At 43.8% G+C, this 26,387-nt stretch overlaps 1 protein-coding gene across 4 annotated transcripts in view; it reads right to left on the bottom strand.

The window, feature by feature from the left end:
• TP53INP2 (tumor protein p53 inducible nuclear protein 2) overlaps window positions 1–25,342 on the bottom strand; it is a 54,797-nt gene extending 29,455 nt beyond the window's left edge. Inside the window, exon 1 of one of the 4 annotated variants that reach the window (XM_053393970.1) lies at window positions 25,271–25,342. The gene's annotated coding sequence lies outside the window, so the exon portion shown is untranslated. Of the gene's footprint in view, window positions 1–2,394; window positions 2,538–3,516; window positions 3,646–3,866; window positions 4,267–25,270 lie in introns of those variants that run through there. The other 3 variants (XM_053393968.1, XM_053393969.1, XM_053393972.1) reach the window with 3 other exon arrangements.
• Window positions 25,343–26,387: the final 1,045 nt, after the last annotated feature.

Raw genomic sequence — 26,387 nt, 5'->3', positions numbered from 1 at the left:
TTGGAGACAATACAAGCCTTTGGTCGAGTGGCAGGTTTTAAGTTAAATAAACAAAAAACAAAGGTATTGGGAAAGAATCTAACAGTGGAGGAAAGAGAGAAGTTTCAGAGTGAAACTGGATTAATGGTAGCAAATAAGGTGAAATATCTAGGGGTTAATTTAACAACTAAGAATGTGAATTTATTTAAAGACAATTATGAGAAATGTTGGACAGAAATTAAGAAAGATTTGGAAATATGGTCAAATTTGAGACTTTCCTTGTTAGGCCGAATTGCTGTTATTAAGATGAATGTTTTGCCAAGAATGCTGTTTTTGTTTCAAACATTGCAGATTGTGGACAGAATGGATTGTTTCAAGAAGTGGCAGAAAGATATATCGAAATTTGTCTGGCAGGGCAAAAAGCCCAGAATTAAATTTAAGATATTAACTGATGCAAAAGAAAGAGGGGGGTTTGCCCTGCCGGACTTAAAACTTTACTATGAAGCAGCAGCTTTTTGCTGGTTGAAAGATTGGCTACTTCTTGAGAATACAGACATTTTGGACTTAGAAGGGTATAATAATAGATTTGGTTGGCATGGATATATCTGGTATGACAAGGTAAAAATCCACAAAAGCTTCAAAAATCATATTGTTAGGAAAGCATTATATAATGTTTGGATTCGTTATAAAGATCTGTTGGAAAATAAAACCCCTAGGTGGCTGTCACCAATGGAGGCTAAGGAAATTAAAAAACTTAATATGGAATCTAAATGGCCAAAATATTGGGAAATTGTAGAACATGAAGGTGGAAATGTGAAATTACAGAGTTATGAGAAACTGAAGTTTAAAGTAAGAGATTGGCTACATTATTACCAGATAAATGAAGTTTTCAAACAGGACAGGAAAATAGGCTTCCAGGTGGAGAAGTCAAAGCTAGAAACAGAATTGTTAGAACCCAATACGAAGAATTTGTCTAGAATGTACAACTTACTGCTGAAATGGAATACACAGGATGAGATGGTTAAATCAGCTATGATTAAATGGGCACAGGACATGGGTCATGACATTATGTTTGCTGACTGGGAACAGTTATGGACCACCGGTATAAAATTTACGGCATGTAATGCCTTAAGAGAGAATATTATGAAAATGATTTATAGGTGGTACATGACCCCAGTCAAGCTTGCAAAAATTTATCATTTGCCCAATAATAAATGTTGGAAATGTAATGAAACTGAAGGTACTTTCTATCACCTTTGGTGGACGTGCCCAAGGATTAAGGCCTTCTGGGAAATGATCTATAATGAAATTAAGAAGGTGCTTAAGTGTACCTTTCACAAAAAACCAGAGGCTTTTCTCCTGGGCATGGTAGGCCAATTGGTGTCAAAGAAAGATAGGATGTTTTTTATGTATGCTACAACAGCAGCGAGAGTTTTACTAGCAAAGTATTGGAAGACACAAGAACTACCCACACTGGAAGAGTGGCAGACGAAGGTGATCGACTACATGGGACTAGCAGAGATGACGAGCAGAATCCGTGACCAAGGGAAAGAGACGGCGGAAGAAGATTGGAAGAAATTTAAACTTTATCTTAAAAATATTTGCAAAATTACTGAGTGTTAAAATGCCATGGGTAAAGCATAACAGATTTGCAGCGATAAATGATTGGATAAGAGGAAAGAAAGAGGTTAAAGAAAGGAATTAATAATAATTTGGATCAGGGGTTGCTGGAAAAAAAGTTTAAAACAGAGATGCAGAAAAGGGGGGCATGGGGAAGTCGCTGAAATTGGGTACATGAAAAAATCTATGAAATTATACATGTTTATATGTTTGTTTGTTTGTGTTTGTCTTTTGTATTGTTTTATATCATATGTGGAAAAACTAATAAAAATTTTATAAAAAAAAAAAAATATTTGCTGTGACACCGACCCTACGAGCTTCTTGCTCGGCAGTGCAAATACAAAATAACATGACATTGCTCCATGCAGTCCTCTGCCCACCGAATTATCAAAGAAATGCAATGCACCGATCTTCAGCGCTCTCCAGTATATGGCAGCCTTCCACACAGCAGGTCAAAAGAGGACAACTTCAATACGCGCGGGTGGGGAGCGGGAGGGAAGGATTAGAAAGGGCCGGCCTTGGTGACGTCTCAATGTCATATGCAAATGATGGCGACGTCACCCCAGGCTTCCAATCCCAGGCAACCAATGGGGGCGGGGGCTGAGATCAACCTTTAATCTTAATCCGCTGGTGGAGAAACAAGTAACAAAAGAGGCAAAGACAAGGGAATGTTAAGAATCAAGCAGGGCCGTGAAACTGACGGAGCGCAGAGCGGCGGCTGGTCCTCCAGGTCGAGGAAACGCGACGCCTTGTTTGTCGTTTCAACAGCTCTGCCTTTTGTTCCCTTTTACCTACGTCAACAGGAGAGACCTGGGCCCCGATCCTGCCTCCTGCAAGCCTGACGAAGTGGGGGGACTCGCATAGGTCACGAAAGCTCGTTGTTGTTACGCCACAACAGCGCATCTGTTCGCCCTTTGCGCTTGGCGTGGAGATACATTTCCATAGAAGGCCGGACGCTGCGGGTTCTCGCCTTCCCTGCCCTCCACCGCACCCCGATCCACAAGTGCATGCTCGGTTTATAAACTATAAACCAAGAGGCGATCCAATAAGGCACGTTCGTAGTTCGCTTGCAAAGAGTTACACACAAGTGAGAACTCTTCCCGTTTTTATTTTTGAACAAACACCCGGCGGGAGTGACGCCAAAGACAACAAATCAAGTCCGCATTTTGCATTAGGAGCCCATATGCAGCGGTAGCTGGCAGGATTGCAGTGGGTAACAAGAGCTTGCTCTCAAGGAAACAGCTGAGCGAAAAAGCAGGCAGCCAACCCACCCCACTGATCTGCAGTTGATTATGATGAACATTTTCCATTCGCCTGTTATGACCTCAATGAGACAAGCTCCACACAAACAAGGGGATGTTTTGCCTTCTTTCCGCTCCTTCGCCTCTCCCTCCCCACCCGCGTCACCTTCCCAGTGTATTATTAATATCTGCAACATTTGGTTGTTGTTAATAGTCGAAGGCAGTCAAGACAAAAGGCTCTTTCTGCATTTTGAAGCTAAGAAAGAGAGTCAGTTACAAACCAGTCAGATCCCGAACCCCAGCCTATTATTCCTGGCTGTCTCTTGCGCAGCCTTTTGTTTATTACCGAAGGCTCTTCAAAATCATAAGAGAGCAACCATGATTATTAATGATTCTGCAATTACTTACATTCGGGGATCCGGTTTTAAAGTGTGATATTTTACTCTCAAAAATCTACGATGAGAATACACAGATATATAGATACACGCACCACATATGTCAATTTTTCATTCGCAAGCCAAAGCAAAGGACGAAGTAAACAGGAGCCTTTCTTCGTCGCCGCCCGCCCCCCTCCAGACCCCCCGTCTCTCTCCCTGGTGGCTCTAGAGGTCAAGATAGCCTGCTTCTAAACTCAACACAAAGATCTGTCCCTCCTGAGGTTTAGATGGTCTCCTACCTCAATATAATGTATTCGTGAGTTCCCTGCCAACCAGAGGATGAAATCGCAACGCGTCCATAACAACATATTGAGAAACATAAAGCGAAGCACCCGGCCGCATAGGGACTGTCAAATACAAAAGGGAATTCAATTGGCACACCAGAAGGGAAATCGATATCAGAGATGAACGTCCCTCTCTCTCATACACACACTACATGCAAAGGGATGGACTCTAAAAACGTCGACAGCAGCAAAACAAAAATAACTCGCACGCTCCCTTTCGCCACAAAAATACAAGTTTGGAAATAAACCATCCGCCCTGGGCAAAGGGAATTGGGGGAGCGGGGGGGGAGTAGAACAGCACTTACCTTGCCTTTAATGTCATCAAATGTTTTGTAAACAACACCACACACACAAAAAGAAAACCCACAAGATTATTATTATTATTATTAAGCACCAGCTTTAGGCAGAGTCTGTGAGGTAGTTTTAATTGAAATCAATAATAGAAACGATTAAAAAAAAAGACCCTCCCCCCAAAAAGGATGCAGGAGGAGGAAGAGCAGGAGGTGGTGGTGATGTGAATGGTGTCTCAGGTCTTCTCAGAAGATATGCACCATTTGCAAACTGCAAGCAGCTGCCCTCGCGTCCGGACGCCCTCCCTCCCCTGGCTGTAGTCTTGGTATTATTTTTTTCCCCTGTTATTGCTGAATCCCCGGTTGATCTCGGCTCAGAAATTAGAACGTTCAAACAGCTGATCGTGGCGTCACAAAGGGGCCCGCCCGCCGCCGGAGCGGCAGCCTCTCTCTGCAGCCAATGGGAGGCGGACAACGGCTGGAAGGCGGGGCTTTGGCGCAGCGGTGGGGGGAGCTCTTAGCGCTCCACGTGAGCGCTGGGACCCGTGGAGGGGAAGCGGGGAGGGCTCGCGGGGAGGCTGTGGCAGAGGTAGGATCCTGTGCACTGCCGGGTATCGTGTGGTCAGCGGGGCCCGGGATTTGCCGGGGGAGGGCAGGGAGCCGAAAAAAAGAGGATGCATCCCTCCCGAAAAGACTTGGGGTAGACTGAAGAAAGTGTGTCCGGCTGCTCCCTGGAAACTTGTAACTCGAGCGGTTGGGGATCGGGACCATTCCAAGATCTCCCTCTGCGCTAAAGTTTCCCCATCGAAATAAAAAAAAAGTTTTTCTACAGGACTGTCACGGTTGAACTGCGGGACTGTCGCTCTTATTGAAGTTAAGAAATAGTCATCTGTTAGGTGTGGCTTGTATGTATGTGATAGAAGATTAGACTGTAGGGATGCGGCCCTCAGGAGTTGGAGTCCACTGACTTCCGATCATTCCTGACCATTGGCCATGTTGGTGGGGGCTGGTGGGAGTTCAAGCAGTTTCTGGAGGGTAATATGGAGGTTCCTCAGCCCTGGTCAACAGGGGAGATTTGTGCCACCTGACTGACAGTGGGACGTACACTGCCTCAGAAGATGGTGGACTCTCGTGTATTCCAGGATTTTGAGGCTGGAAGGCCAAAGCAACACAGGCTGTGGAAACCTCACACTGGACTTAAATCATCTGGCATTGTGTGCCTCCCCATTCTTCTTCCAGACTGTGGGTCCTTGGTTTCCAAATGAGATGCAAAAGCTGCTCTCATCAGAAAAGAGATTTGGGGAGCCATGTCATCAGCTGGTGTTGGTCCACTGTGCTTCATTAAGTCCAGGGTCAACACAGCTGTCTACCAGGAGATTTTGGAGCACTTCATGCTTTCTTCCACAGACGAGCTTTATGGGGATGCTAACTTCATTTTCCAGCAGGCCCTTGGCACCTGCCCACACTGCCAAAAGTACCAAAACCTGGTTCAGTGCCCATGGGATTACTGTGCTTGATTGGCCAGCAAACTCACCTGACCTGAACCCCATAGAGAATCTATGGGGCATTGCCAAGAGAAAGATGAGAGACATGAGACCGAGCCATGCAGAAGAGCTGAAGGCTGCTCTTGAAGCTTCCTGGTCTTCCCTAACACCTCAGCAGTGCCACAGGCTGATAGCTTCCATGCCACACCACATTGAGGCAGTAATTGATGCAAAAGGGGCCCAAACCAAGTACTGAGTACATATGCATGCTTCTACTTCTCAGAGGTCCAATATTGCTCTATTTGCAGTCCTTGTTTTGCTGATTTCATTTAATATTCCAATATTCTGAGATTATTAATTTGGGGTTTTCATCAGCTGTACGCCATGATCATCACAATTATAACAAATAAAGGCTTGACATATCTCGCTTTGCATGTCATGAGTCTATCTCATATATTAGTTTCACCTTTTTTTACTGAAATAAATGAACTTTTCCACAATATTCTAATTTTCCGAGTTTCACCTGTAGTTTCAAAGGTGACACTAGACTCTTCATTGGTCAAAGTGCTAGTGATTCAAATGAGGGCCAAGTCCAGATGCACAAGGTCACAAAAATAAAACTTTTAGTAGGACTAGCCCATGTGCACAATGCAATATGCAAGATTTTGAGATAGCACAGCTCACCATCTGCCTGCATATTCATGCAATGGGAGAAAACCCCTGGAAGAGTCAAAGATGTGTTTCTGAGTGAAAGCATACTGTTAATACATTATTTCAATATTAAGATGGTATTAGAGGGAATTCTTGCTGAATTTGTTAGGTTAACTTTAGATGCTTCCAGGCAGAGGCGATATTTCACAAATGAGATGTTTAATTCTGATTGTATCTGTGCATGCATGGTTTGTCTTATGCTTCCCACAGTTATACTGCTATTTCCTGTCCACATAAGTGGGGAGTTGATTGAATATTTCAGCTTTGTGTGTTCTGGCTCCTCCCCTCAATTACCTCGCTCCCTCTCCCCACAACATATTACTCGGCATGCACACAGGTATTTCTGCCTCTGTGAGTGTGTATCTTTAATTTGTTTTCAAGTGTGCAAGACAGCAAGAGCAAACAATGCCAGCCCTTATTAATGTTGTTTCACAATGAACAGAGTGGAGTGTTGTGCTTTATTTATTTCTTTAGGGGCGTGTTTGCAAGCATCCATTTCCACTTGACTTTAATAATAATAATAATGCAAGAGATCTTGCGCAAGGCCTCTGTATTAAAAAAAATACTTTTTAAAAAGTCAGGGTGTACGTACTACAATTACAGTCTGCAAGGTTGAGATCTTGAGACAACAGCTGCTCCCAACTGGGTTGTTGAGATTCCTGTGTGCCTTCAGAATGTAGCAATTGGCACATTGACTGGGCTGCTGGAAACAAAATGGCTAGGTTGTGCCCAGGTGAGGAGCAAATGGAAGTATGGTATAGTGTCAGAAGCCACTCACTGAAATGACACCACACACCAAAAAAAATAGCACTAACAAGTTTCCATATCAATAGAAATTTAGGAGAAATCCTGTATTGGACCCTTAACTGATCTGAATCCACTGTTTCATTGTGTGCACGTTATCCAAAAATTAAAACAACATAAGATAAGATAGATTTAGGATACATTCAAAGCACTATGATACTATTTTAAACAGCCATGACCCCCCCCCCAAAAAAAGAATTCTGGGCGTTGTGATTTGTTATGGGTGCTGAGAGTTGATAGGAGACCTCTGTTCTCACAGAGACATTTAACAGTCAATCCCTCTTCACATGGAATTCTGGGAATTGTAGCACATTAAGGGGAATAGGGGTCTCCTAACAACTCTCACTCAGAATTATCCTTTGGGGGACGCCATGATGGTTTGCAGTGGTCTCGTAGTGCTTTAAATATATAGCCTGGATGGGCCCTTATTGCAGCAAAAGAGTGGTATTCAATTAAGTTGTACTCGGAGTAAAGGTAAAGGTAAAGGGACCCCTGACCATTAGGTGCAGTCGTGGCCAACTCTGGGGTTGCTGTGCTCATCTCACTTTACTGGCCGAGGGAGCCGGCGTACAGTTTCTGGGTCATGTGGCCAGCATGACTAAACCGCTTCTGGCGAACCAGAGCAGCGCACGGAAATGCCGTTTACCTTCCCGCTGGAGCAGTACCTATTTATCTACTTGCACTTGGACGTGCTTTGGAACTGCTAGGTTGGCAGGAGCTGGGACTGAGCAACAGGAGCTCACCCCGTCGCGGGGATTCGAACCGCTGACCTTCCAATTGGCAAGTCCTAGGCTCTGTGGTTTAACCCACAGCGCCACCCGCGTCCCTGTACTCGGAGGAGACATGTTGCAATTAATGGACACTACTAAGTTAGGTCCATTAATTTCAGTTGGTCTAGTCTGAATAAAACTTAGTTGAATGCCACCCTAAATTGATAAAGCGGCCCCTAATCCGCAAAAGTTTATGACACAATACATCTTTTGCAGCTTTAAGCTGCTGCAAGAATTTGATATAGTGATGCTGTAAGTAAGAGACTAGTCTGCCTACCCCTTTGCACATTATTATCCAAATGCTGGGTGTTGTTCTCCTCTCTAAGGGAAGTGACTATCATTGTAGCAGCAAAGATACTGTAGTTTCAGCTAAAAACAGCTGAAGAGCCAGGAAGTGGTGGAAATGATAAAACGAACCCCCACTTGCCTGGTTAAAAAGGCAATGAAAGAAACAGTATCTGCCTTACCAGAAAAACAAGACGGGGGGGGGGGGAGGAGGCTGCATCTTGGAGCTCTCCACGTTAGCTGTGGGGCTGAGGGCAGGTCATCCACCTCTTGGTTTTCCTGCGTTCCTTCCTGTGTTATTGATGTGAGCTCAGTGGCCCATATAAACAACAGTCAGTGAATACTCTGGCATCTATAACTTTGGCACATCCTTTGTGAGCTAGGAATTTCAAGCCAACTTTAGCAGTTGACTTGAGAACAGTAGACAACTCTACATCAGGATAGGGGATTGGATCTGGCTGGTATGCTGGAACTTTATCTTCCCCCATGAGGCAGGAAGGCAGGACCCCCCCCCCTGTCAGTCACAGGATATCAATGACATCAGGTTAACTATTTTTGCCCATGTGGTTTGAAATTAAGCCATGCACAGTGCTTTGAAGCACCAGAAGTTAGCTGGTTGTTGTGGCTTCAAAGCACCACACAGGGCTCTCTGCAAGCATCAATGATCAGCTGGGTGAAAACGGGTCAATAGATGTCATTGCAGTGTTGGGTGATTGACAGGTGCATGGGTCCATGGGGTGGGAGGGGCGTGTGCTGGACCAAAACAGCCTCACGGGCCTAATAAGGCTATGAGCCAGAGTTCTCCACTACTGCTCCAGCTCCAGCTCCTACTTGGTGCACATGTTGCCAGTGGTTGAAGCTGAGCATGTCCTCCCTCTTACATTAAGACAGAACATACATCAGAGAGAGGTGGTTTATCTGCATAAACATGTGTATTAGCAGACTCATTTAAAGAATGACTTAACCAGTTTGTAAATAGAGCTAATTTGGCAGTTCCCTGTGCTCCGTCATTAGAATCCTGTGAGTTCCCGGACATCATGTGGACAAACTGAATTAACTTGCCTTCATTTATGTGGTTGCCTTACATTAAATAACTCTACTTTGTCTGGCACAACACATTGTAATTGTAGAATCATGGGTCAAGAACAAATTAAGCATTGCTTATTACAACGCCCTCTAGATGTGCAAGGGCATTCGTTGTCCTCCACTTTTAATAGCAGAGAAGATGCTGAAGTCAAAATGTTCCTTGATTATTATTTTTCAGGCACCACACAATGTAACTGCAAGTCTTGCCTCACCAGGATTCCAGGGGCATAAAATTCTGCAAAGCAAGGATGAGATGGTTCACGAGGGATATTAAAAAACACACACACCTGTATGTTTGTTCTTCGCAACAGCCTTTACTGCAACATGAAACATGCACAGCACCGGACAGAGTCTCATTTGAATGTCTGCTTCCTCCTCCCAGCTTGAAACTATGAGCAGATGTAGGCTCCAAAGTTTCACCATCAGCCAACTCCTTTCCACCACACATACAAACACCCCAAAACAGCAAACATCTAATTAATAGGGATCTCTTTTGTTCTACATTGAGCCAGATCTATCAGGTGGTACTCTATATAGGTAGGACCAGCAAAATGTTACTATTACATTGTGCCAGTTAGGTACACTTCACACTTTCTGTGTGGTGCATGCTTTGGGTTTCTTCGCATCCTTTTATACTTTGCAATGCTTGTTGTGAGAAAGTACCTTATGCTAAATCTATTAATGCTCGATCTTCAGAAATAGTAGCACAACCCTAAGCATGTCTGCTTATAAGCAATCCCTTTCAAATTCAGTGGGGCTTACTACCGGATAAGTAGGGTTATGATTGCAGTAAGGTCCATCAGTTCATCAGTGAGTATATACTGATATGTACTGAACACACACATTCAGTTTGAAACTAGGTCCTCTGAAGCCTTGTATGCACACCCTGATATACCATTTTACAAAATAAGTTGAATCCGGAGGAAGTTAGTTCTCAATTCCCAATGAAATCAGCAAAAAACCCTTCCATTTCAATGAATCGTAACTAACTTAGTCTTGGTTCAGTATCCGTAATATTGTAACATCTTGTACAGTGGTATCTCAGGTTACATACTGTCAGGGAACTGCCATCGCAGCCAGGAGTGGAGGAAGGGCTCCCAAGCGATGCCGGAGGAGGTCCCAGCAGGAAAGGAGGGGACTCAGCTACCGGGGAAGGAAATCAGCGTTACACCAGGGAGAAAGGCGGGCAGAGGCAGGCTTCGGAGAGTTGGCTCCAGGACTCTTCACCAGAGACTAGCGAGGAGAGTACGGGTCCTCCACTGCCCACACCCACCCTGCGCAGAAGACTTCCGCGCAGGGAGGCTAGGCGGAGACTATCCGTCAAGGAACTTTTATGTTGGAAGAAGTTCAGGAAACGCCCACTGACGGATTCTGCCAGTGACTGAGACAGACGCGGAATCAGGGCTGTCCAGCCAGGGGAAGGTTTATCCAGGCAACCTCACCGAGAGTGGCGGCAACTTACGCACGAGCAACCCCCAATTCCCATTACACATACTCTTCAGGTTACACACTCCGCTAACCCAGAAATAGTACCTCGGGTTAAGAACTTTGCTTCATGATGAGAACAGAAATTGTGCTCCGGCAGCGTGGCAGCAGCAGGAGGCCCCATTAGCTAAAGTGGTGCTTCAGGTTAAGAACAGTTTCAGGTTAAGAACGGACTTCCGGAACAAATTAAGTACTTAACCCAAGGTACCACTGTATTTTAATGCAGGGACCTTCGAATTGGCAAAAATGCCCAGTAGCAAGTGGCCATTTCAGGAATGCACAAATATTTCACATTACAAAGCACCCTGAAGGGACAGAAATTCTAATGTCTGTAGAACCTGACAGGTGAAGAGTGCTGGCCTATCAGTAAATGTCTCACACTATCTTTGGCTGTGTGTACTTTGGCATGGCTCTGTTTGCTCAGCAGCATGGAAATTTCAGCAAATACATATGCACTGTGCACCGTTTGTTCCCAAGAGCTATTATGATGACGATGTTGTAATCAAGTTATAAAAATGGAGCCCAGGTGGGGAAGCCCCACTCCAGGAGCAGCTAAGATCTGTCTGCTTTGGAAGCCATTTCTGGGTCCAGGTTAGTTCTTCTAAACTCCACCATTGTCCAGAGATTCAGAAGCAAGAGTAGCAGCTGGGACATCTGTGAGAAAGCTCGCATACACCCTTGCTACTCCCTATTAAAACTGGTTTGCCCATGAGGCAGGGTAAAGTGAGTGCCTCAGGCGGCAGAAGCACATGAGGCAACACTCTGCCTGCCCCACCAATGGTACGAGGGAGGCATTCTGGTGTGCGGAGAAGCCAAATAACAAAAAGCTTTGCAAAAAGCCCTAGTTCCTGCCAAGTTCTGCAAGAGCCAGGGTGTTCCTGGGCACCATGTTGGTGCTCGGTTTCCCCACCCCCCTGGGCAGAGAAGCCAAATGGCAGTGCTTTGCGGTACACGTTGCTCTTGCCAAGTTTGGTGAGAGCCAGGGCATTCCATCAGCAGAAGTTGCAGGGTGGGCAGTTGAAGGAGGCAGCAATTCCCATGTCGCCTAAGGTGATGAAATGGGACAAGTCGCCCCTGCTCCCTAGCAACTGTTTGCCTAAGTTTGTTTTTTGAGTTTATGGCAAGGTGCCTCAAGAACTTTGCTTTCTAAATAAAAGCTCACAGTTAAGGTATTCCATGGTCCACATGTTGTTAAGAGTAGATAAGGGAGGTAGTAGCTCATAAGAGGCTAATGCTATATTTTGTTTTTGTTTTTTAAAAAGATGATATGAATTGTGGTTTGAGCCAGACAGATGCTTTGTTTTGTTTTAAAGTACAGACCAGGCCCCATTCAGATAGTTTGAGATGTTATTGCATTGAAGAGACACTTTAATATTCGTTGAACCAAATGTGTGTGTACATTCATGTGCACACATACTTTTAAAATTGCACAAAACATCAGGTGAAAATGATCATAAACTGGACAACACTCTTCTTGTTGCTCAAAGGTTGCATCATGTCGTGAGTCAATGATTTTGCCCTTTAAAATAGCCTTCCTCCTTGCATACAGTGGGCTCTTGAATCACTTGATGGTGAGCCTCCAGGCAGCCTGGGTGTGGTGACTTTGTCACCGTAAAAGCAAACTCCAAATGAGTGTTAAGATGTTAGCTTTATTACATTTAGTTTCCTCCAGGGGCTCCACCCTCTGTTCAAATTTGTCACTATCCAGGAAGGTCAGTTTAAGGAGACTTCCAGTTTACTCATGTGTTGTTGCGTTTGCTGTTACCATTTTGCTGCCTGGGGATCCTAGAAGCAGGATTGTGAAGTTGCAGGAATTGCTCTAATAAAGAATTTAATTTAGGAGATTAGACCCTGATCTTGTTCATTTGTAGCACAATAGTTGACAGGGAGGGTTGTTCTTTTAAGGTTATTAAAATTTATCTTATTGAAAGTTAATCAATAAGGGGCCCTCATCTCAACCATGACATGATAGTCTTTGAGCCTATCTCACTTAAGTTTTATTTGATTTTTTTCAACCCCAAAAATGTCAATATTTATTTATTTATTGGTCTTAGATTTTTGTATGTTAGTTAATGGTAGGGATAATAACTTTTAGTAAGACAGAGCCCTCACCTAGTCAAATAATGGTCTTTGTTTCACTGCAATACAGATAAGAAAAGAAGAAAAGCCTATTGGATTGGGCCAATGGTCCATCTAGCCCAGTATCCTGTTTGCACAGTGGCCCGTCTGATGCCCATGGGAAGCCTGCAAGCTCCCTGTCCACCTGTGATTCCTAGCAACTAGAACTCATGGGCACACTGTGTCTGGCAGTGGAGGTAGAGAATGGCCATTGTGGCTAGTACTAGATATGTGTGTGCATGTGTGTGTACGTGGGTGGGTGTTACATATATGCTCATGAAAATATTGATACTGAAGTAATTAAAGTACCTTAAGTGTCTTCAAGGAATCCAAGAACCCTGTTGTATATTCTCCAATCTTCTTACAGCCTGACAAATGTCTTTAGACATGGTGGTAAATTCCTCCTCTTCCATGTCCTCCATTGCTGCTATTGACTTTGAGGTTCTCCTCACATATGCCTCCACAACTTCCATCTCCATAGCCACCTCATTGCATTAAAGCTGAGAGGGTTCGGAAGCTTCTTGTTAGACTTTGTTAGGTGTAGCCTGGAATTGATACGTCTTGAGGTTCTGTGAACATGACAAGGTTGGTTTCATCTGCCTGTCCCTTATCTGGAGTTTCCATAGCCACACCTTCTCAGATGCCTGTAAAAGAGTTGATACCTTCAGTGTATTTTAGCAGAGATAATTGTGCTCAGCTGAACAGGAACCTTTACTCTGCCCAATGCTATGCTTGTAATTAGCTGAATAATGCTTGCAGGGTCAAGTTAAAGAGTCTCGCTGGAAGTAGTTCCTGCCTCTTGTGTGCACATTGGCTACTTTGCAGCTGAAGACATCTGACACTTTGCCTCATCTTTTGAAACTTCCTGTTCCTTTTGCTGCTTAAAGTCGCAATCCAGTTGGGCATCTGTAGAACCATGCTTCAAGATCTATCAAATAGAAGTTAAAACATGATGGTTGGGTGGTTGTTGTTGTTTAGTCGTGTCCGACTCTTCGTGACCCCATGGACCAGAGCACGCCAGGCACTCCTGTCTTCCACTGCCTCCTGCAGTTTGGTCAAACTCATGCTGGTAGCTTCAAGAACACTGTCCAACCATCTCGTCCTCTGTCGTCCCCTTCTCCTTGTGCCCTCCATCTTTCCCAACATCAGGGTCTTTTCCAGGGAGTCTTCTCTTCTCATGTGGTGGCCAAAGTATTGGAGCCTCAGCTTCAGGATCTGTCCTTCCAGTGAGCACTCAGGGCTGATTTCCTTCAGAATGGATAGGTTTGATCTTCTTGCAGTCCACGGGACTCTCAAGAGTCTCCTCCAGCACCATAATTCAAAAGCATCAATTCTTCGGCAATCAGCCTTCTTTATGGTCTAGCTCTCACTTCCATACATCACTACTGGGAAAGCCATAGCTTTAACTATACAGACCTTTGTTGGTTGGGTACTTCTCCACAATACAAAGCTTCTTGTCATACTCCATGATGGTATAATGGCCGCTTTTAAGTAAAATTTGAGAATGAATTTATCAATCTAAGCAAGAAAAAAGTTGCCTGTGGGCTGAAATCTAGAATGTCTTGTGAAAAAAATAACAAAAAATGTTGGAGTGCAATCTGATCTGCCACGTTGCTGTAGGTAAATTCATACCATGAATGCTGTACAGTTCATAAAGATGTTTGGTAGAACCTTTCAAGAATCTTCTGACTCAGTGGGCAGTTACTTAGAGGAGCTTGACAAACAACTTTATTTTGCCCGTGTTGCTTCTTGGGTCACAAACAACAAGGAAGAACAAAGACATAGAGATGTGCCTGCTCCTCTTACCTTTGGCATTCTCGGGTGTGTTCATTCATTCATTCTATATAAATATTGCAGCTTCTGTGTAATGATCACAAACATCTTCTATCCAAAAGAGAACACTAAACAACAGGTGGGCCATAGATCTTTGAACTGCCACTTCACTGAACTTGACTGTGAACTTTCTCTTAGTCTTTTTTCAACAGGAGTCAAGGACCTTATGGCCCAATCCTGTGCATGTTTACTTGGAAGAAATTCCTACTGAGGTTAGTGGGGCTTGCCAATGGGAACTCCTAGTTAACACGCATAGGATTGTAGTGTTAGTCTAACTTTTCTGCATACAATGTGAACACCAGTTTTATGGACAACCTAAAACACAGTGTCTCGCCTCACTTTCAGCTGAAGGGGGAGATCATCAGGTCACAAACATGAGGAAACCCATTTGTTATGGAAACAGAGCCATATCAGGAAATCTGGGAATGCTATAGCAATAACATGATGAAAAGCAGCCTAGAAATACAATAAATCGAATCAAACATTGCACTCTTCCTCCAAGCTGCACAAGGTGAATACATGGGGAATCCCCATTTTATCCTCACAACAAACCTGGGAAATAAACCAGACAAAGAGATAGTGACTGGCCCAAGATCACACAGTGAGCTTTGTGACTGACGATTCACATCTTCCTTGAACAACACTGGGTAGAGTTGTTCTAGAGTGTGATCTTTTAGCTTTGTCCAAATCCTGAGAAATTTGTTACGATGTTATGACTTACGATAAAAGTCTAAATACATGTATGTAGTAGATTAACAGAACCAGAAATTAACAGATTCATAAATGAGAGATTATTGGGGCAGGGCCAGCCCACTCATGAGGAAAGGTGAGGCAACCACCTCAGGTGGCAGGATCCACAGGGGCTGTAGTTCTTGATGTCAAGCTTTATTCCCTCCTTGTTTCTGATATAGATCTTCACCCATCCCTTCTTCCCTGGCAGGGAAGGGGGGGGGATCATTTTGGCATTTGCATCAGGTAACAAAATGTCTTGGGCCGGCCCTGTATTGGAGTAAGCAACCTTTGGCCCAGGCTCTGAAGCTGTTGCATCCTACATAGTATTTCTAATCATTGCCATGGACCCCTTCTCCTATACTATGCTACCTATGCTGACTCTAACATCCTTTGGAACTTAATCCTTTGTTTCAGTCATCCTAGAACATTCTGGAAAAACCCTAGATTGATGTTAGTGTGATACATTCTCAGAGTATTTTGTTCTTGGATCTCTTGTCAGCACAACGCAAAGATGGAAAAAACTATTACATAATGATCTGTGGCTGGAAATGTGTGTGCTTGCATATATACATATACAAACACACACAAACTATTTCAACTCCCATAATAACTGTATCTCCAGGAATGAGAGGCAGGAGATCCCATCACCTTTGTCTGATGGATTGCAAAGCTTTCTAAACACACCATTTTTCTCTGTGGTTTGTCTTTTAACAGGCTTGACCCGACTGGAAAAGACATTTCTATTATTGCAATTAGTCCAACATTCTCTAGGAGTTCCCTTCATTATAAATCATTCCCATCGTCTGTCTTTTTCCCTTCCTGTTGTTTAAAATTCATGTCATGGGCTCCTGTGAAGTGTTTTGTTTATCTTTCCTGAGACGAGTGGCCATTTAGATAGGTCTAGTCTCTCCATAGAGGGACGCGGGTGGCGCTGTGGGTAAAAGCCTCAGCGCCTAGGGCTTGCCGATCGAAAGGTCGGCGGTTCGAATCCCCGCGGCGGGGTGCGCTCCCGCTGCTCGGTCCCAGCGCCTGCCAACCTAGCAGTTCGAAAGCACCCCCGGGTGCAAGTAGATAAATAGGGACCGCTTACCAGCGGGAAGGTAAACGGCGTTCCGTGTGCTGCGCTGGCTCGCCAGATGCAGCTTGTCACGCTGGCCACGTGACCCGGAAGTGTCTGCGGACAGCGCTGGCCCCCGGCCTCTTGAGTGAGATGGGCGCACAACCCCAGAGTCTGTCAAGACTGGCCCGTACGGGCAGGGGTACCTTTACCTTTACTAGTCTCTCCATCATGGGGGTGTCTTATTTCTATTATTTTGTATTTTATCTGAAGAGGGGAAAGGATGCTAGAGAACAGCAAAGCCTATGTCCTAGAAAATTTGGGGACTTCCAGACTGTCACTATTTTGTGGTGAGATTCAGCTGCATACCAGAAAATTCAGGTTGTGTAGTTGAAGTGGATTTGGCACTCTTGTGCAGGGAATATGCTTTCCACATCCACCTTTACATAATAAGGAAAGTAACAGGAAAATGCATTGGAAAGTGTGGAATAACAGTTGTTTGACCCAACGTAATACTAAACTCCCTGCAAAGAAACCTGAATGTTCAATAAACAACTGCTGTCACTTAACCTCACCACAAAATGTCTGCAAACAAATAAGGATGAATGTTCAGTTAGCAGGTCAGCTGGAAGTCTTTAGGGTACCACAAGACTCTACATTGATTTATCTGCAGCAGACTAACACTGGCAGCTAACACTGTGGAAGAAGAATACAGGGAGACTTGAAATAGTGACTAGCTAGGCTCCTTTGGAAAGACAGCAACTGATTTGAATAGGTAGTTTTTGAAATCCGGGTGGTTTAATTTGGAATGTTTTACTTATTGCATCTTTGCAGGCTTGTTCAGGCAAGGGAATTTGGACTAATGTGCCAAGAATGAAATTTATTGTAATCTGCCCTGGCATCCACAGATGAAGGGTGGTATAGAAATATAAAATAATAGATAAGTAATAGAAGGGGCATGATCTCAGTGCTGCTGTCAAAACAAGACTTCAGGGCCCTCACTCAGCGGAATAAGCAGGAGTGACCCCCTACACAAGAGGACTGGGCTTACCAAATTTTAAAACAGGTGAATGCATTTATAAATATATGTTAAATATAAATGTAAATATATTTATAAATAAACATGTTAATAAATAAAAATGTTTATAAATAAACATATTTATAAATATGTTAATACTATTTATATGTTTTAATATAAAGCAGTATGCAAGTGTTTTAAATGAAGCAAAACAAAGATTTAAAACATTTCTTTTGCATCTTTCCATTCTGCAATGATCCACTGGCCATGGCCAGTGTGAATGGAGTCATGGGAGATGAATGGTGAACATGACCTCATGGCCCCTACAGAGTTTGAGCCCTCACATGTTCAGCCGAACATCTGAGCAGAACTTGTAAACAGCACAGCTGGTAAATGATACTGAGTAGACCACTGATTTCACAACCCTCCCTTCTTCCCCATCTCTTTGTTTATACAGCATATAATTACTAGTTTAGTACATTTACTTCGAAGGCAGGAAGAAGTCCCAGAGGAACACCGTCATGGATAAATATATTGCAGAATGTATTAATCCAGTGATTTCAGTCTGACAGCATCTCCCTGCAGGATTTCAATATAAGATTATGAAAGGCAGGTCTCAAAGGTAATTTGGACTTCAGGTAGTGAAATAATCACACTCCTTCATTGGAGGTTTTTAAGCAGAGGGTGGATGGCCTTTCTGTCATGGATGCTTTAGTCGAGATTCCTGCATTGCTGGACATTGAACTAGACAGCCCTTCTAACTCTACAGTTCTATGATTCTATTATTGTAGACTGGAGGAAATAGATAGCCAGAGAGAAATGATATTGATGGATTAGTCAAGGGTGGTGCAAAAATGCAGCTCTCTGATTTTCAACTTTGTGTACTGGCACCTGATCCACATTGCTGTAATAAGTTTTATGTGTCTGTATGTAGAAAAGATGCAGCTATATTTGCCTCACTGTGACTTTGTGATAAACATCTGTTACTATCATTATCTAAGAAGGCTTAAGAGAAATAACATGCATGCCCTAGCATGCCTAAATTTATCCACCTGTTTGGCCCAGAGTTGTGGGTTCATTAAATGAAAGGGAATATTTCCCCCTCCCTCTAAGCTGCATGCTCTCATTTCCTCTACCACCACAGATCCTAAGAGGAACATTAAAATGACTTGCTTTGCCTATTTACATGAACTGCTTTGTAGAGTCATGCTGCAATCTCAGTAACGTTGCTGGCAATTTTTTCTACCACCTCTCCCCTCCTCCCACTGCCCCGGAACTCACTTTTGCAGTAGATACAACACTGGCTGGGGAAGAGGGGAGGAGGGCAGAGTCCTGCAACTCTGAGGAGGGGGTGGATTGCCCCCTCCCAGGTCATCAGAGTGAACATTTGATGAGCAGAGAGGGAATGATAGCTGCCATGCTCAGCTGATTTGCATGGAGCAACTGAGGAGGGATGTGGGCTCTGTATATGCAAGAGTGTTGGGGGGGCACGTGCACCACCCCAAAGAGTCAGTCCAAGATGAATGTGGCCCTTTGGCCAAAAGGAGGCAGCTGTAGGGATAAGCCACAATAAAATAGCAGTAAAACAACAACAGCAACAAGCAGATCAAGGAGCAACAGGATCATATACTTTCAAGAAAAAGTGCTTTGGAAGAACAAGTAGGTGTTTAATGTCTATTTGAATACCTTCCAGACCACCTGTTTCTTAAGCATTCAACTTTACCATATTGGCTGTGAGTCCTGAAAGACTTGCTCCCTGCCTTGCAAGCCTTTTCCAACTGGCCTGGGAGGCTGCAGACGTGACTGACTCCAGATACAAATGCTGATGCCGCTGAGCAGAATCTTGGGCTGGGGTATTGTTTAGGGGAAAGGGGTTGTTGCTGTTGTAGATGTTAATTTTTTCTATTTTTATTTTGGATCTTACGTTTTAGGTGGAAATTGTTTGGTTTGGTTGTGTACTTTTTGATGTTTTCTTTATTGTTCATGACTCCTTCTGCTATGCTTGGAATTGTGCAGTTTTTAAAATATGTTGTAAGCCTCCTTACAACCTAGCAGTTCGAAAGCATGCAGTGCAAGTAGATAAATAGGTACCGCACCGGCGGGAAGGTAAACAGCGTTTCCGTGCGCTGCTGTGGTTCGCCAGAAAGTGGCTTAGTCATGGTGGCCACATGACCCGGAAGCTGTACGCCAGCTCCCTCGGCCAGTAAAGCGAGATGAGTGCTGCAACCCCAGAGTCGTCTACGACTGGACCTAATGGTCAGGTGTCCCTTTACCTTTAAGCCTCCTTCAGCATGGTTTTAACTTTGTAAAGGTAGCATACAAATAAAAGCATTGATTGATTGATTTGCTTAAGAGGTTAGGTGCAGTTTCATCACAGCAAGTCTTATCTGACATTCTCCAATGCAATTTCTTATTACATTCCTTTTCTCAAAAAAGGTCTGATCTTTTGGGGAAGCGGGTTTGTTGTGCAAGACCTCCCAATCCACAATAATGGCAAGGCCTGGATTTGCTGGTATGTGATTGAATCCCACACAAAAATAGTGACAGTCTGGAAGTGTCCTTCATGATGGGGCCATATGAGACCCGGTTGGAACAGAGCTCAATCCTTGAGTGTTCCACTTAAATAAATGCTTTGAACATTCCAAAAGACACATAAGCTCACTATTATTATTAGTCTCTGCACTGCTGCTAATCACCCTGGGTCCTGCTGCTGCTGCTCTTGAAAACCAAACCCGGCACAAAGATTATGCTTGTTGCTAATGTTGTCACATCCGAGCACTGGGGACTTGGGACTCTTTTATTTGCATCTAGTACAAATCCCATGGGTAAGCCGGCTCTGCTGACTGGAACAGCTAGGACAGTGGCGTGTTGCTAACTTTCTCTCTTAAGAGTATACACTGGTGGATTTGTTCAGAATTCATCTTTTAAGCAGAGACATAAGAGCACAAGAAGCGCTTGCAGGATCAGGTCCATGGCCCATCTAATCCAGTCCAGTGGCATCCCAGATGCCTGTGGGAAACATGCAGAACCTGAGCAAAAACCACCCTTCTGTGGTTTCCACCAACTAGTATTCAGAAGCATTTTTGCATCTGAGACCTGTGTGTTCATTTTGACGTCAATGTATAGCCTGTTGTCCCTCACCACTCACAATTGCACATATTGCCCCGCATTCTAATGGTGCTTTTGCCTGACTCCTTTTGCCTATTATGGGTGGAGCAGAAGAGTGCAGCCCAACAGCAATAACAACAATAATTAATAATAAGTTATTATTTATACCCCGCCCATCTGACTGGGTTGCTCCAGCCACTCTGGGCGGCTTCCAACAAATTATAAATGCAGCCCTATGCACACAAACAGGCTATAAGCAACAAATTCCATATGCATGGACTTTCATCTGCCATAGTAAGCAACAGCGATCGCTATGCATCTAAAGGGCTTTGGGTCACAGCCTGTGATGGTATGAGGTACCTGTCAATCATTTTGTTCTCATCCATAGCAAGAGACCGGACCACTCTATTAATAGCATATTTGCAAAAACAGCAAATGCTGACATGCAGAACTATTTTCTGGGTGTGGGGGAGAGTCCTGTCTGGGTTACAGTGAATGAGAGGGCTGGCTAGGATAAAATGACTTTCAGTGCCCTAGTACCATGTTAGTGACTTACCTAATTACCTTCCGGAGAAGAGAGCGATGACAAAAATGGGAGATAGCAACTTTGGGGTCATTCATGTTGATGAATGTGGAATTTGTGATCGTTAAGAATTTTTTAAAAAAACAGCAAAGGGAAGAGTTTCTCATTAAGAAACTGACTCATTCCAAGGGAGAACATTGGCCCATCTAGCTTTGTACTGTCTAGGGTTGTCATATTTCAAAAACTGAAAATCTGGACACAAAAGCTGTTGAGCTTCAAAAAGTTGCATTTGAACTTCAATTCCAAAATGGGTTGCCATGCGTCCTGGTTTTCCTAGACATTTTGCCAATTTGTGAAAATTCCCCCCGGATGCCATTTTCAATGGCCGAATCCCAGATATCTCTGGGAAAACCCAGACATTTGGCAGCCCTAGCGTACACTGATTGGCAGCTGCTCTTCAGGGTTTCAAGCAGACGTCTTTCCCAGCCCTGCCAGAAGAAGCCAGGACTGAACCAGGGACATTCTGCATGCAAAGCATGTGCTCTAATGCTAAGCTATGTTTCACTTGTTACATATAAAATAAGACCCCAGTCCTCAAGGTTCTGAACAAGTTGCCTGGCATCCATCTGTCTTGGGAGACCATGGAGGAGTGTGCCTTTAGGGGTGAAGTCAAACTGCTCAAAGGTTACAGCGCCTGCTGTGGCTGTAGAGATCAATGCAGGAAAGACATGTTTTGTTGCAGTTGGGGCAGGTGAAGGCACCTGGTTGTGCTGCAGCACTTGCACCATGGCATTTCTTCTCTCTGCACTCCTCCCAGCGGTCATTCCTCCTCTGGTCACTGCCATCAATACACAACCTGACTGTCTCCAAGCACTGTAGTTGTCTACAAGGGTTTCCCCTTTTCATATTGCTTCTAATGGTGGCTGCACAGTGATGGCCATGTAAGATGTGTGGTAAATGAAGACTCACAGGTTGTAGGGGAACCACCGGCCCAGAAATCTTATTAAATTACAACGTACAGCCATTTTAGCTTTGTTTTAAAAGTCTCTCTCACAAAAATGTCCCAAGTCTGCCACTATCAAGGAAGCCCAGAGTAGGAGGTTTTCCTGTTCTGCTGACTGTTTATTCTGCTCTCTTTCTGACTCCCATAGTTGTTTATCTTCAAGAGCAGAGTGGTCATGCAAAGGTCCTTCTAATCTCCTACTTAGGAATACTAAAATTCAAGACAGACTTTGAGGACTATCTGTTCTTTTGATAAACAAGACCATCCGGTGGGTATTCCAAGAATCATTGATGACTTTGCTCATCTCAAAGGGAAGGAGGAAGGTACAAGGACACTCAATCTGAAAAGCTGTGAATTTTGTTAGAGAAGGTTTGAAGTTATTTATCTTTAATAATAATAATAAATTATTCTAATAAAACTTTGTCATGTCAGTTAATACCACAAATAAAGATGCATCTGTAATGTATATCCATTCTGAAGATATGTACTTCATCTTTAATTAAACTTCTTCTTCTCATAATCATGTTTCACCTCCAGTCAGAATGCATTGGATACTTGGTGTATAATCAAACTAAATGGGGAGGCCCCCTCCACGAAGGACCACTGCAAAGCATGGCCATCGCTGCTGCTACAGCATCTGCACAGCACACTTGGCATCCTGTACTTACTTGGTCATCCTTCCCTAGTCTATTTGGACTGTGAGCTTAGTACAATGTGTTTGGGTCATATCCTGTGGTCACAATGCTGGAGTACAAAATAGAAGTGAGGAGACATTTGACACGGCTGTGCATATACTCAGTGCCTTGCTCCCAGCAGCAGACAGCGTGGTGGGGCTGCACTGCTGCCTGTGCCATTGCAGCGTACCAGGTTGGAGAGATGGAGGGGCACGTGGAATGGACTCCCTCAGAAGGTGGTGGACTTTCCTTCCTTGCAGGTTTTTAAACAGAGGTTGGATGGACACCTGTCATTGCTGCTTTAGTTGAGATTCCTGCAATGGAGGATTGTGCAATTCTATTATTCCTGCTGGTGCATTTGCACTGTGCCAGTCTCTCTGCTGTTGCCGCACCCTCACCTTTTCTATCCAGGTGTGCTGCAGTGACTCAGTTGATTTGAGGTCAGGTGAGCCCCAGAGCCCCATCATGTTGTCCACTGCTGGTTGCTCTCTGTCTTGCATTTCCCCCAGCTCTTCTTCAACTATCTCTCCAAGGCTTTCCATTTTGCAATTGCAGAGCGGAATTTGTTGCATCAGTACACTGCCTTGAATGTTTTGCTCTACTAGTGATCTGACTGTTTATTAAAACAAATCCCAGTCTCAGTGTTAGGTAACATACTCCATTAAGACATTAAGAAGGTGGGGTGGAGCCGATGGGTGTGATCAGCCTTTGAAGACAAACAGTCTCCTTCTCCAAGCTGGTAGAAGATGATCGATGGCTTTTAGCCCATTAAGAGACGTTTGTGCCACATTATCTGTGAGACAACCAGCATGTTCAGAGACTAGTTCTACTAGACTAGGACTGGGAAAACCAGGGTTTGAATGCAGCCATGAAGCTCACTGGGTGACCTTTGACCAGGTACTCTTGTTCATCCTAACATACCTCAATGGGCTTGCAGTGAGATTAAAGTGGCGGTGTGGTTCAGGAGAGGGACCGTGTATGGTTCTGTGAACATCTTGAAGGCAGGTTAAGATATAAATGAAATAAATACATAACTATTAATGCTTTGGATTTGCTACCTATATCTACTTAGAGTCAATTTAGAAACATGCAATGGATAAATGTTTTAATAAATATTTCAATGTATTCCTTTCCTTTCAGTACTGGCAGATGTGGAATTGCAATAGCCACTAACCCTAGCAGGCTCATTCCTCTGTTCCCCACAATATGGAGCAGAAAGTTCCGCAGAGAACTTGAGCGGACAAGAATGTAATTTGATGCAGGGAGCTGACAGAATACAAGGGTGTTCTGGTTGTGGAAACAGATGGGAGGGGATACTTTTGTTAAGCATCTCCTGTCTGTTTCCCGTGCTTGTGGGATAGACTTTTCTCCCTCGTTATCTGTGTAGTGTCCTCGTTGTGACACTCAAAAGAGCCCAGATGGCTGAGTCTGATTAATCAGAGCTTTAGTTTTAATCTGTAATCAAACTATAAATCGGTCCATCAGTCAGATGAATCGATTTTAAAGCCTTCTGCTGTAGTAAGGGTTTGTTTGTTTTTTGCTGTCTATTCTTTGGTGGTCCTCAACAGTATAGCAAATGGATCTTGTTTTGCATGAAGTGCCCCGGTTTTAAATAGGGAGGGGAATGTGATGATGGGTGTGATTGATGTGATGGTGTCTCAGGTCGGAACAGGTATTACCATACATCAGTGGCATGGGGAGAGCCCACAGGGGTGGTTGAGCCGGGTGCAAAATTGTTAGGGGGCACAAAATTTCAACACCCGGTACTGCCTCAATACAGCTGTGCACTTCTGTCAGTGGGCTGCAGTGAAAACAGCTTCTCCATGTGAGCCAGAAAGTGACCTCTTCAGACAATGAAATGACTCTTCTTTTCTTATCTCTGCAGCTGAGATCTCCTGGGTGACATGGACGCCGTTAGGCAGTTGAATGTGCATGCATACTGTGATCTTGCACAGTGCCCCAAAATGTGCATTTTGGGGTGCTGTTCCCCCTCCCAAAAAAGTGTTTTGGGGGCTGCAACCTTGTATGGGTCATGTGACTCACAAGGGAATGTGGACTTGGAAGATGGTGTCCTAGACTTGAGCCAGGTCATCTTGGAAGGTATGCTATTACATCCAGACAGATCGGAGCAATGTTTCTGTATGACACACACTTTCCTCCCTGTGCTGGATGAAATGGAAAATTTAAAGGTCGAATTTCCTTCTTGCTGACCCATAGCTAAGAGATATTCTTCATTTCTACTATTGCTACCCTTCTGTAGGAAGAGCCCCAGGAAACTAACGCTGGCAGTACTCAGTTAATGATGGGTAACTCTACCTGAGGAGATTGAACTTGTTTTGGAAGCCATGTTGGCACTGAATGATCTGTTACTCATTACTGTAATAGAAAAGATTCTCTGTTTCATATTCCCAAATTAATGAAAAATAAAATATTAAAGATGACCTTTCTAAAGATTGTATTGAGTGGCAGATTTATTTATTGCGATACGTGAGATAAATTATACATTTATACATCCTCAAAAGGCACAAATACTTATTTATCTATTTGTTTAGAAAATGTCTGAATCACTTTACATTCAAAAGAATGTCAAAGCAATGTAAACATGCAAGTGTGTTTACTGTAAATCTAATCATTTGTTAGGGCTTGTTCTCAGCTGGGTCATTGCCGAATCTGTTAGCCGCTAGGTGCCAGCGTTGAATTTGACCTGAATTGACATCTGTTTAGTTACCTCCAATTCTTCTAATCTTCTGCTGCTCTATTATCTGCGCTCTACCTTCAGAAGCCTCAGGGCACCGGGCATGGCACAATCCCCTAAAATGAATCATTTGAGCTTCTGTATATTTCCTGGCTGGAAATTTTCCTAGTTGGAAAAAAATTCCACTGTATCAAGCTGAAATATTTGGCTGCGTTGCGTGCCTTTGAACTGTGTGTAATTTAATTGCCTTTGCCCATATGCCAGACTGTTTTGTAAACCAGCTACAATAAAATCTCACAATAAAATCTCACAACTCTTTGTTTCACAAAACCCTCAGCTTAGCTGGGCAAACATCAAGCTTCTAGTTTGACCTATTCCCCAGCAGTAACCTGATGTTAAACGTGTATATAGTATTTAGGAAAAAGTCATGCACTGACTTCAGTGGGACTTACTGCATTTAAGATCAGTCACACTGCTTTTGCAACTTGCTTTTATCTTTTTTTGGCCATTTGTTGCTCAAATAAAAAGGTGTTTTCTCACTCGCCTCTTCTCTCTGTCATCTTGTGGATCCAATGTAGCTGCTGAAACTTCTGACTTTAAATGGCATGTCCTTTAATTTATATAAAGCCATTCTCAACTTGGAGCTCTTTTCTTGGTGCTGTCAAGCAGCACCAAACAGGAAGAAGGAGTCATCTATTTTAGTTTGTTGATGTCCTTGGGTCAACTGCTGGCTAGACACACATGCTTGTGTAATCCTATGGTGTGGGGGGAGAAGGGAGGAGAGAGACTGTAAATCACAGCCGTAATATTGGACACCAGGATAGCTATAAATGTCTTGGTGTGTATGCTGAAGAGAGCTAGGGGACACTAAAGTCCTCTCCTAATCCCCCAAGATTCCTAGCCTTGGTGTAGATCTTGCCTTGCGTGTTATGCGTCTCACACATACCATCTGTGAATATCTGAAATACGAAGAATATCAACATTGACATGGGAATGTTGAGAATCCCAGGTAAGTTTTGTGAAGGTCTCAAAAACTCCATTGACACACCAGTGAATATCTACTAAAAACGATTGTCAGCATCCACTCATGTACATCTGACAAATGGGGCAACATCTCTGTCTTTGGATAGTCACAAAATGCACCTGGGAT

The sequence above is a fragment of the Podarcis raffonei genome, chromosome 6 (assembly GCF_027172205.1).
Source record: "Podarcis raffonei isolate rPodRaf1 chromosome 6, rPodRaf1.pri, whole genome shotgun sequence".
Taxonomy (NCBI): domain Eukaryota; kingdom Metazoa; phylum Chordata; class Lepidosauria; order Squamata; family Lacertidae; genus Podarcis; species Podarcis raffonei.
Note: the sequence above shows the minus strand (reverse complement) of the source record. Positions and strands in the feature narration are given on the sequence as shown.